This window comes from Macrobrachium nipponense, chromosome 2 (assembly GCF_015104395.2).
Source record: "Macrobrachium nipponense isolate FS-2020 chromosome 2, ASM1510439v2, whole genome shotgun sequence".
Classification (NCBI taxonomy): domain Eukaryota; kingdom Metazoa; phylum Arthropoda; class Malacostraca; order Decapoda; family Palaemonidae; genus Macrobrachium; species Macrobrachium nipponense.
This window is the reverse complement of record NC_087201.1, coordinates 55,289,047-55,301,138: the sequence shown is the minus strand read 5'-3', so window position 1 is coordinate 55,301,138 and position 12,092 is coordinate 55,289,047.

Sequence of the window (12,092 nt, the reverse complement as noted above, 5' to 3'; positions counted from 1 at the left end):
GAAGTATGAAATTATCTTGAAGTCATTTATTTTATATTTGTTAGAAGAATATTTGGATTTCCACAAAAAGAAAATTATTTATAGTCTGCGATGAGTAGGAAGTATGAAATTATCTTGAAGTCATTTATTTTATATTTGTTAGAAGAATATTTGGATTTCCACAAAAAGAAAATTATTTAAGTTATATTTCTTAACCACTTCAAAAAGTATTGCTTACTAGCAAATATTCACCTATGCAGTTGTTATTTTCATAAAGCCAAGATTTTGTTCCTAGGCCTAGGTGTGTTAGATTTCTTTACTACTATAAATACATCACACTTAACATTCACATCTCTATATAAACAATTTCTGGCCAGAAAGCATATGAAGTTATCCACACTTTCTTGCACTTCAAGTTACCTTGTGAATGAACAAATTAGACACCAAAAGCGTGCAGAAGGAATTTTAAGGAAATAATATTTTAAGCCAGTTAAAAAACAAGTGTTCCATAGGCCTTGACATTAATACGAATAAATACTTCGAGTAATAGCCGTCTTCTCCATATAATCAAAATCATCATCCTCCAAGAACAGGTCAACTCTACAAATAAATTCATTAGTATCAGATATTACATCGCAGAGGGCTTTGATTATTTTTTAGGCCTATAAATCATTTTGCAACGTACAGACAGCTTGAACCTAACCTAAAACTTCAACATTCAAAGAAAACTTGTAATTCATAATCCTATTTTGAAAATGTTGTTCTGACTGTTGAACTTATTAGGTCTACTGTCATAATGCTGCAGAGGTAGTTACGTTGACCAACGCAAGGAGCATGTTAGGCGTGTTGTCATTGACGGCACATCTACACACAGCGCTGGTCACGTATTATACCATTGTATAAAAGGGATCAAATTTATATAACCATAAGGATAATAGTGCTAGCTGTGAATTCGCAAACTTATCGACATGTATGACATTAGAAATGGGGTGGGGGGGGGGACTTTAACACTACTTGGCAACATTAGTTTGAGTCTGAGATTCTGGACACTACAAAAGAATTATGTCTCCTCAAATTTGAGCATAGTATACAGCTCTTGTAAATGAATCAGTTCTGAGTTGTTTTTGGTACAGTGATGCTCAAATCTCATGCGACATGACTCCATAGGATTTCGTTCAAAATTCTCTAACTTTCAATGTAGCATGCTCCATATTTATCTATTATCTCAATGCAAAAATGCGATTATTGTTTACAATAAAGCCATATGTATCATAAGAGTGAAATCTGTCATATATTTCAAAACTGTAAGAAAATGTCACGTGTAGCCAAATTTCCGAAAAAAAACTCTTACGAAACATTTTCAGATCTTTTGACCAAAACGAAGTCATCATCAAACCTCAGTTAAAAAAAAAAAATTGTCATAACATTTATGATGTTTCCAAAGCAAACATAAAATTTGAAATAGTCCTATTTGATTGCTTTAACATCTCAACGCAGAAAAAATGTAAACATACATATACAATAGTAGAATGCACCCACCGATATCATTGTGTGAGGGGAGCATGTGTGACGCGTCCCGCACCATTTGTGTAGGTGCAAAAGCAACCACCTGGTGTAACATAAGTAGGTCTACAATGAGTAGCAACGATGAAATTATCTTAAATACATTTACTTTACATGTGTTTGAAGAATTTTTGGCTTTTCAAACATAATTATTTGTTATATTTCTTAAATACAAAAATGATGGCATACTAGCAAATATTCGCCAATGCAATTATTCTTTTGTCAAAGCCAAGATACTGTTCCTAGGCCTAGATGTTTGATTTCTTTAATTTAAACTTATCGTCTTTACTTTACACTTAACATTCACATCTCTCTATTAACAATTTCTGGCCAGAAAGCAAATGTGGTTATCTACACATATTTGCTCTTCAAGTTACCTTATAAAGGAATAAATGATACACCAAAAGCAGGCAGAAAGACTTTTAAAGAAAATAATATTTTAAACCAGTTGAAAAACAAGTGTTCCATATGCCTTGATATTAATATTAATAGATATTTCGGTTAATAGCCATCTCTTCCATATAATCAAAATCATCATCATCTTTTATTCGTCAAAGAACAGGTAATCTCTACAGTTAAAAACATTAGTAACAGATTACATCTCAGAAGGCTTAGATTATTTTTTAGGCCTATAAATCATTTTGCAACATACAGGCAGCTTAAACACAGCTGAAAGCTTCAGCATTTAGAGAAAACTTGTTTTAATTCATATTCCTACTTTGAAAATGTTATTATGATTGTTGAGCTTAGTAGGTCAACTGTCATAATGTAGCAGACGTAGTTATGCTGACCAGTCCGAGGAGCATGGTAAGTGTGTGCTTTCATTGATGGCACCGCTAACCTTATCACTCCGCACATTGAACTTAGCAGCATAAAAAAAGAAAATAGTTCAAATCACGCATATTACAAATTATACCAATGTATGAAACGGATTATATTTATATAACCATAAGGAAAATATGGCTAGCTGCGAATTCACAAACTTTTCCAAGACATGTATGACATTAGAATAAAAAAAGTTTAACACTAATTGGCAACGTCATGTTGAGTCTGAGAATCTGGAGGATACAAAAAGAATCATGTCACATGAGACTTGAACATTGCTGTACAGTAATGCACCGGTACGCACTTTAACTTTTTTTTTTTTTTTTTTTTTTTTTTTTTTTTTTATTAAAACATAAGTAGGTTATAAATATTAAAGTCGTTTTACTTTTCTCCGCTTAAACCCGTACTTGAAGTATAAAATAAGAATTATGACTTGAACTCTAACGCTCTTTTGTTTGTGAATGTGCTTGTTGTGCAGCTATTATCTATTATTTCAATGCAAAAACACGATTGTTGCGTGCAAAAAGGCCATATAATGTTCCATAAGGGAGAAATCTGTCATAAATTTCAAAACTATGAAAATGTCACGTGTAACTAAATTTCATAAAAAAACACTTACGGAACATTTTCAGAACTTTTGTTCACTCATCGCTGATGCATTTGATAACAAAGAAGTCCTCTTCACACCTATGTTGGAAAAAAAAAAAACGGAAAAAATTATCATAACATTAATATTGCTTCCAAAGCAATCATAAAATTTTAAATGGTCCTATTTAATTGCTTTTACACCTCAGCACTGAAAAAATGTAAATGTGTAAATACAAAAGTTGTATGCGCCTGCTGATGTCAACGTGTGAGTGGAGCATTTGTTATGCAACCATTAGAGTGGCGGTGCAACAAGAATCACCTGGTGTAACATATGTAGGTCTACAATGAGTAGCGACAAGGAAATTATCTTGTAAACATTTATTTTATATTTCTTAGATAAATATTTGGATTTTCTTACAAATAAGACTGTTTATGATAATATATTTCTTAAACACTCCAAAAATGATGGCTTACTAGCAAATATTCGCCTATGCAAATATTCGTTTCTCAAAGCCAATAGTATTTTGTTCGTGAACCAAGGCAGAGTCAAAGTATATCGGGTCTGCTCAACCCACGCGCAGTTTTACTCGGATAGCTGTTATTAATGTGACGTCACTAGGTTCGACACCTGAGACACGTTTCCTCTCTCTCTCTCTCTCTCTCTCTCTCTCTCTCTCTCTCACTGCTTATTCATAATCACATTTAATTATACTGTTGTTATTATTATTATAATTGTTGTTGCTGTTGATATTATACTTTTGATATTATCTTAATATCAAAAGTATAATAATAATAATAATAATATTGTTATAATTATTATTATTTTACTCTTGTTACTATTGAAAAAGAAACCCACAAATTCAATTTGTAACTTGTTTACCTCTAAGTATTTACATTTAGTTTTACTCCACACTCGAGTACTTTCAGGCCCTTCTGTGGCCCATTCTCAAGAGATGTTTGGGATGTTAGCCTGGGTCAAGGCCCAGCAGTCTTCTGGAACTTCTCGTTGTGCTGTCATTTATGCGATGGCTGTTCTGGTTTTCTTGAGAGTTGCCAATCCCCTCTTGTCGCTCTGATATCCTGAGCTGATGGTCAATGGGATTCACCCTTGTGGTAAGGGTGTGGTCACCGAAAGTCTGTTGGGCAGGAAACCTAATCTCCAGGTCAGCAGGGTCAATCTTAGCTTCTTTTAATATCAAAGCTCGCTTATGGGATCTTCTGAGGTAAAACCTGTTTCCTTCAATTACTTTAATCTCTCTGATAAGTGCACCTTCTACTACCCTCCTGTGACTAATTTTGTTGCTTTTGTATATAAGCCTACTGTTTTTGAAATCCATCCTATGGTCATTTTCCCAACAATGTCTAGCTATAGCACTCCCCTGAGAGGTAAGCTGTACTGCCCTTCTATGTTCTTGGACTCTAGTCCTTATTCCCCTACCTGATTCCCCCACATATCTGTCTCCACAATTATTGGAATTGATTATGTATACCCCCGCTACATCATCTGTATTACTGTCTTCTCCTTCCAATTTATTTTTACATACTTTGTTTTTTAAGGTATTATCAAAGGTATATACAAATTTATATTGACTTTCTTTCATTTTTGAAGTGATTTGTTTCATTTTAGGCATAAAAGGGAGGGCAACTATTTTCTTGTTTTCTTTATTCCATGTACTCTCTACATTCGCTCTGTAAAATATTTTTCTAGCTTTGTTGAGTGCCCTTTTTCTGAACCATTCCGGGTATGCTAATGCATCGAAGCTTTTATCGATGTAATTTATTTCTTGCTCTATCTTGCAAGGGTCACACGTTCTCATTGCCCTAAGAAATAAACCTGTTAGAACCCCTATTTTTATATCATGACTATGAAAAGAGAAGAAATGAATATACGAGTTTGTATGTGTGGGCTTTCTATATGTGCTGAATTCATATCCTGTTTCTTTTCTTTCTATGAGTATGTCTAAAAAGGGCAGTTTATTATTGTTACTTTTCTCTAAAGTGAACTGGATATTGTTATCAAACTTATTGAGCTCATTTAGAAAAGTTTCTATTTTATTTCCATCCCCTTGCAGAATAGCAAAAATATCATCCACGTATCTCCACCATCCTTGCAGTTTTAAGTTAGGGACATTCACATTAGGAACTAGATTAGTTTCGAAATATTCCATATAGATGTTTGCGAGTATAGGTGATAATGAGGACCCCATAGCTACTCCATATTTCTGTTTGTAAACATGTCCCTCAAACGTGAAATAAGTATCACTGACACACAATTTGATCAACTCAAGGAAGACGCCTATTTCGATGATTGGATTGAAAATACCCTCATTATGTTTAGTCTGTAGGAATTCTAATACCAATGTCCCCTTAGATAAAGTATTAGATGCGCATACGACATAAATTTCAAGCGCCCGTGGGTTTACCTAATGTAGTAAAGAAACATTTAGTTTTTATGCATGTAATCCATATCGCATGGTGTTTTTTTATAAAATCCGTTAAGAGGTCACATGCTTTATGTTTTTTAATACCCGTTCTCTCATTTTAGCCACCAAGCCTTGTTTTATTTCACATAAAATATACCAGTTTCAACACATACCGTAGCTACTCCAGCTTTCTTCACATGTTTATTCTTTACTTATTTATTTGCTTACCTATATACTGGTTTGCTGTATTATCTTCAAGTCCATTTTTTTATAACTTGAGAACTTGGTCTCTCTCTCTCTCTCTCTCTCTCTCTCTCTCTCTCTCTCTCTCTCTCTCTCTCTCTCTCTCAGGTAGTAATATCAAGATTATAAATAATTGTTAAGAAATCTATTTAGTTCTGGCACTGTGTTCATATCACTTTGAAAAGCAACTTTTTTTTTATTAATGCTAAAAGTTAGAGTAATAGATTAATTATATTTTCTAAATCTTATTATGAATACTATTTGTTATGCAATAAATGCATAGAAAATGTGGATACAGCCAGAGTAAAAAATGGCAGTTGCATTTGATCGACTTGACCACAAAAAAGATAACGTTATTAAAAGTAAAAGAATTACATCATATAGCTATCGATATAGGGCATCAGACCAATAAATGATGAACATATTTCCAGCAAATTTCTCATTAGCACTTCATATCACATAAATATACATCCGAACACATAATTTTACATAAAACACAAACCGTATACATAAAGGTAATAATTATGCATGTCTCAAACGATTATATTTTCGGAAAAAAAGTACGAAGATGAATTCGTATTTATTTGACTTTATGAGAAAAATATATATAACATAAAATAACCCTTTAGGGAATAAAATGAGCAAACAAATAACAAACAACTCAGGATAGTCTTCACTTCAACAAATTTTGTAAGACATAAAGAAACAAATTCTTTCAAGAGATTGTTTTCCTAGTTTTCTTAGTTAACATCCGCTTTTTTTTCTATGATAAGTTTTTTTCTTAAATGACTGATTTAAAAAAATACTAATTTTAGTAAAGTAATGCACAATTTCATCGGTCAAGGATACTTTATCCGATTTCTTTAGTTGCGAAACCGAATTCACTAGGAAGTCTTTGCCATCCTGTTGTGTCTTGCCATTTATGGCTTTGAATAATTTTCTCACAGTAAGTAGTTGGGAATAGAAGTGTTCAGATGGAAAGTACAAATTCCCTCGGCTGACTCTCTTAATCCATGTGTTGCTGTCAGAAGTTGTGCTATCTTTTGTTCCTAGATATGGGTATTTGGTGATGAATTTTCTTGCCATATATCCCCCAATGGTTCTAGGTAATTTAATCCCCGGTATTTTGACTCCGGTAATTTGTCTCCCGGTCAATTTGCCTCCCGGTAATTTCACTCCCACTTTTGTTCTAGTTCAAAATATAAGATAAATATTTGCAAGATAAGCAAGTAACGATACATTTACTATTTCAGAGGAATACAAATAATACTAAGAGCCTTGTTAACTTCTTTTATTTAATATACAATAAGTATATAAGAGGAAATAAGATTAAAAATTTAAAATGATAAAATGTACATTAGGAAAACCCAATAAAATAAAAATTTGATAATGATGTAGGTTGTGAGCTATTGATCGTAAGAAATCGATTTTATTTCCAGCACTGTATCTCTCAGTGATTAGCGGTAGCCGTTTGTTTATATCTTTATATATTTTTTTTGTGCCGTAGATCTCACCCTTATCAAATTGAACCTTTTTCAGCTGAGCTAATTGTTTTTCCTTCTTTCAATACAGCAATTAATCTCCATAAATTAGGGTGTGAGTAACTAACAGAGCTTTGTAGGGCATTGTGATAGCCCTCTAAATTGTTATTTGTGCGTGAAATCTCAGATTCCGTTCTAAAGTGGACATTCCAACTATTAATGGGAAACATAGGAGTTCTTCGTTGTATAGTTCCTCTACCTAGGACACATCCTATGTTAGTAATTTCAAAATAAGACAAATTCTTGATGAAGATTTTCGTCATCGACAAGCTCTTCGAAGCCATCAATTACATCATCGGGAGTAAGAAAAGTTAGTGCTGAAAAAATTTAATTTTAATACTCAACTCATTGTCATGATGGTATCTTGCCTTGAAGCCAATTTCACTTACTTTTTTGCACACATGTTGAGAAAGATGAAAAAGAAACATGATATGGAAGTACTAGGAAACACAGATAAAATACTATTAATGTTGCCTTTTTCAAAATCAGTCATAATGTTTTCAGGGCACATTCCTTGTTTTAATTGTTTTAGTTGGTTAAAAAGGAGAGTGTAAGTTTCTTGCTTCTTGTTTGGTAGCAATGCAAATAGTCGTGGAACACTGAACGAACCTACTTGAATAGGCACCGTGTACAGTTGATAAAATATAGTTGGGGCGCACTTAAAAGTTCCATCAACCGCCCAATGTTTTGCATTCACTAAGCCATCGAGGCCTTTATTTGTTGCAAACACAAGTAATCTGTCTTCATCAGATTCACCACTATCAAACTGCAAGAAAGGTTCGCCACTATCAAGGAACTTCTATTCATCGGGTATCGATTTTGAGGGATTGGAGGAGCACTTTCTTTTGTTTGACTCCAGTTTCTCATATTGTGACTTTCGCAAATTGTTGATGGCATGTTCGCCATTTCGTTCTCATCAAGGTTTTTACAAATAGATGAAATTAATGAACGACAAGATTCCTTGGAAGCAGTTGCCTGCTTTTAGGTCCGCTAAAGTTTTGCGCACTTTCGGTGTTGAAGCACTTGAACTATGATGATATTCACCAACATTCCTGATTATTGCATAATCTTCATCGTGCGTCATGGTGTGGACTGGAGCTTCACATGACTTGATTTCACATTTCCAGTAAGTCTTGGATCCATCGGCATTCCGTTTCTGCACTTCATATATATAATTTAAGTCATCCACAAGTTTCTTCTTTTCTCTGGTACTGTTAAACAAGTTAGGCATTGTGTATGTATAAATCCTTTTTAAGTAATGACTAAAGAAGAAAGATGTTGATGTAGAAATACAAAGGACTGGAGTGATATATTCAGTTGAGTGTAAACAACCAAAAATAAGATAATTATGCATCTAAACAACCAAGGTATATTACTGGAGTGATAGTTTCAGTTCAGTACATTAGTTTGCATCAAGTGATAGTTTCATTTTACTACTTATGCATATAAACAACCAACGCAAGATTGAAATTCTATTTTCTGTTATAAATGTATATTCCTTTTATTTATCTATATTTTTGGATATTCGGAGTGATTTTACCGGGAGTCAAATTAACAGGAGTCAAATTACCGGTCACCCCTCCCCCCATGTATCTTTAAAGATTCTTCAATCTTATCACCTACATCTGACATTGCATTATCAAAATTTGGGCACATATCACATAAAGCTGTTGCATCATCATCATCATCGTTATCATCACTGAATAGCATAGACGTTAAACATAATTCGAGTGCAAAATTGGAGTCATTTGATAGTACTGTTGCAAGTGATGCAATGCACGAATTGTAAGGGAAACTATCACGTGATGTACATGAATTAGGCTTACCTGAAATACTACAACTTGAAACACATTCCGTATTCTCTACAATCCTACTAAAATTACTCTTTTCACTCATCAGAGACATTCTTGCCAAGCAGAAATTTCCTAAGTCTGTACTCAAATAAGACGGGCTTTGGGTGATCATGAGTCCCTGCCATTTGTCTGATGCAACCCAAAAAATTTTCCATACAATTCTGATTGAGCCGTCTTGGTATTATGTATTTCATCTTGAACAGTCTTTGTAACATCTCAAACAGCCCTTTTAATGTTTCGCAGGATAATATTACCCCTTTTTGGAAGGGGTAAAAACTTCGTTTTTTCACTTTTCACTTTCATTGTTTTCATCATTTCACTCATCCTATCAAGTATTCCAGTTTGTGCATCAATTTTAACTCCAAATGCATTACGTGACTCGACATCTCCGTGTTTTCCTTACGAGTTCATGACATCGAACCAGTCATTACGGAGTAAAATAAATTCTGAGGTATATTCCCAGTCATCACCTTCTAACATACCATTCTCACCTAGATAACTAATTGAAGCAGCGCAAGATTTTGATAAAGTCTAGCTGCTAGACACACGCGCTTTCTTTGAGATTCTGACACATTAAGATTTATTTCGAGATTTTATGAGCTATTTTAAGTTCATTTTTAGTTTCCCGTATTATTTCTTGAAAATACCGTGCTGATACATACTTTCCATTGGCTAAAATAAATCCTGAGTCAATTAAATTGTTTCTTAATATCTTCAGCATATGAGGTGCATCTGCAAAAACGAATATTTCTTTATCTGCCCATGGGTTTTTGAAGGAAATTCTATTAGAGTTACTTGGGTCTATACAAAAGTGCTTCCAGATTCTCATATTAGGAGGTCCTAAGTCATGAACAATAGCAACAATGATATAACCTGAATTTTCAATTTCAGCTATTATATTCAGCAACTTAATGTGTGAATTTGACTCATCAAAATCATAAAAGATAGGCTGTTTCCACCTACCAATAAGACCTCTTAGCATTATTACCTTGACATTGGTGTGTGGTTTGTACAGAGTGTCTGTCACTCCCTTCATAGCTCCATTCACTCGCTATACTCATTTCGTCAAATGATAGGACAGCAATTTTTTCAACATCTTTTCAGGTGTCACTTTTTTTTATCTTAACAATGATATGACTTCTATCAAAACACCGGTTTCACATTTAAATGATTTTGCATGCCTATTCAGAGTTGATATGGATGGCAAAGAGAAATGTTTTGCTTCCCTTAAATAATTATAACATTTAGGGCTAATACTATGTAATGTAATACTTGAACAAATATCATCAGTAGTCCAATTAGGACTGTGGGAACCAATTTTTTTTCTGATTATAACAATGATCTGTGTTTCGCTGAAAATAGGACTCATTATGGCTTTTATTTCAGCTTGTAATTCATTCTTTTGTATTTTCAAGATATAATTATATTGTTCTTGAAGATCATTATTTTCTTGCGTTAGTTCCTACAAATTGCTATTTTTATCTATAAGTTCTTTTCTTAGAAGTACATTTTCTTCTTCTAGAATACCAAATTTGAGCTTCAAATTCTCTGTGCGTTTTGACCTCTCATCATCCCTCTTCTCAGACTGATTAGATATATCTATTCTGTATGATATGCCTCGTTTATAGCACTGTCATCTTGTAAATGATTCATGGGCCCTCTGAACTCTCCCCCAGTTATTTTTGATTGTCCCATGATATTGCTGTCGGACTGGGTTGTTCTTCAGATATCTCTGTTAGGTCCATGATTGCGTTGATATTTTCTTGTGATCTCTCTTTCCAAATCTTGCTGATCTTTCAACAGTTGCGTCAGATGAAGAAGCTGAAAGAAAAAAAAGATTTTTATTACTATTATTGTTTTTGTTATCTTTTATGTATATATTTTGTGATTAGTCATATTCTATGAAACTCTCTGACTGGAGATGTATATCCTAAATTACTTATACGACAATAAGATTAGCATCCTAAAAGGAATAACAAAATTATTCATGGAATGGGAATCCCAGTTTGAAAACTTCGTCTTTTTATGTCTAACTAGAATTCATAGCATGGCTTTAAATAAGCTTATATATCAAAGTACAATCAGTATAAACACTATGGCTACCAAAAGTTTCCCAAAAGTGGAACCTTAACCCATATAAGATTGTGACAAGCAAAAGCATACAGACAGACATGTGGCAGATGTATGAAAAATAGGACATGAATTGCGTTAGTAAGAATAATTTGAGTAGTGAATTAGAAATTAGAAAGGGCATAAAGGGTGAGAATATTGTGAGATGTAACATATTATCTGGATTCTCTTTTTCATTTCAAATATTTAATGAAAATCAAATGAAATGAGCTACTGCAGGAGGGCGAGAACGAACGATGAAAACTCAAATTCTAATCCAAGGGAAGGAATGAGGAGTTGAAAAGGGATCCCATGCTCTTTGATATCATAAAATAGGTTAATGAGTTAGACCGTCATGAAGAGACGATTTCAGACAAAGCCATAAAAATACAAATTGAGCTTTGTTTAAGCCAAATTGTGAATTAAGACGTAAGAAATTAATATGCAATAATAAAAGCTCAGATTCGTTTATACAATGATTAATCACTTTATAGGAGGCAGTGATCTAATTACCTAATCCTATGCTGACACTTGAGGCTGCTGTCAGGACGTTGTTGCAGTAGCCAGTTAGCAGGTAGAGTTTAAAAAACCACATGATCGCCTCAGTGACATGGTCGGTATGGTGTTGGCGTGCCACCTTGGTGGCCGCGAGTTCGATCCCCGGGCGTTCCACTGAGGGGTGAGAGATGTGTATTTCTGGTGATAGAAATTCGCTCTCGGCGTGGTTCGGAAGTCACGTAAAGCCCGTTGCTGAATAACCCCCGGTTCCATGCAACGTAAAAACATCATCCAAACAAACAAAAACCACATGGGCTACTACCGATCACTGGCCTACAGATGCTGAAAGGTAATGAATTAGTTCTTATAAAAAATGTGTGCTAATGTAAATACACACACATATATCACACACACACATATATATATATATATATATATATATATATATAATATATATATATATATATATA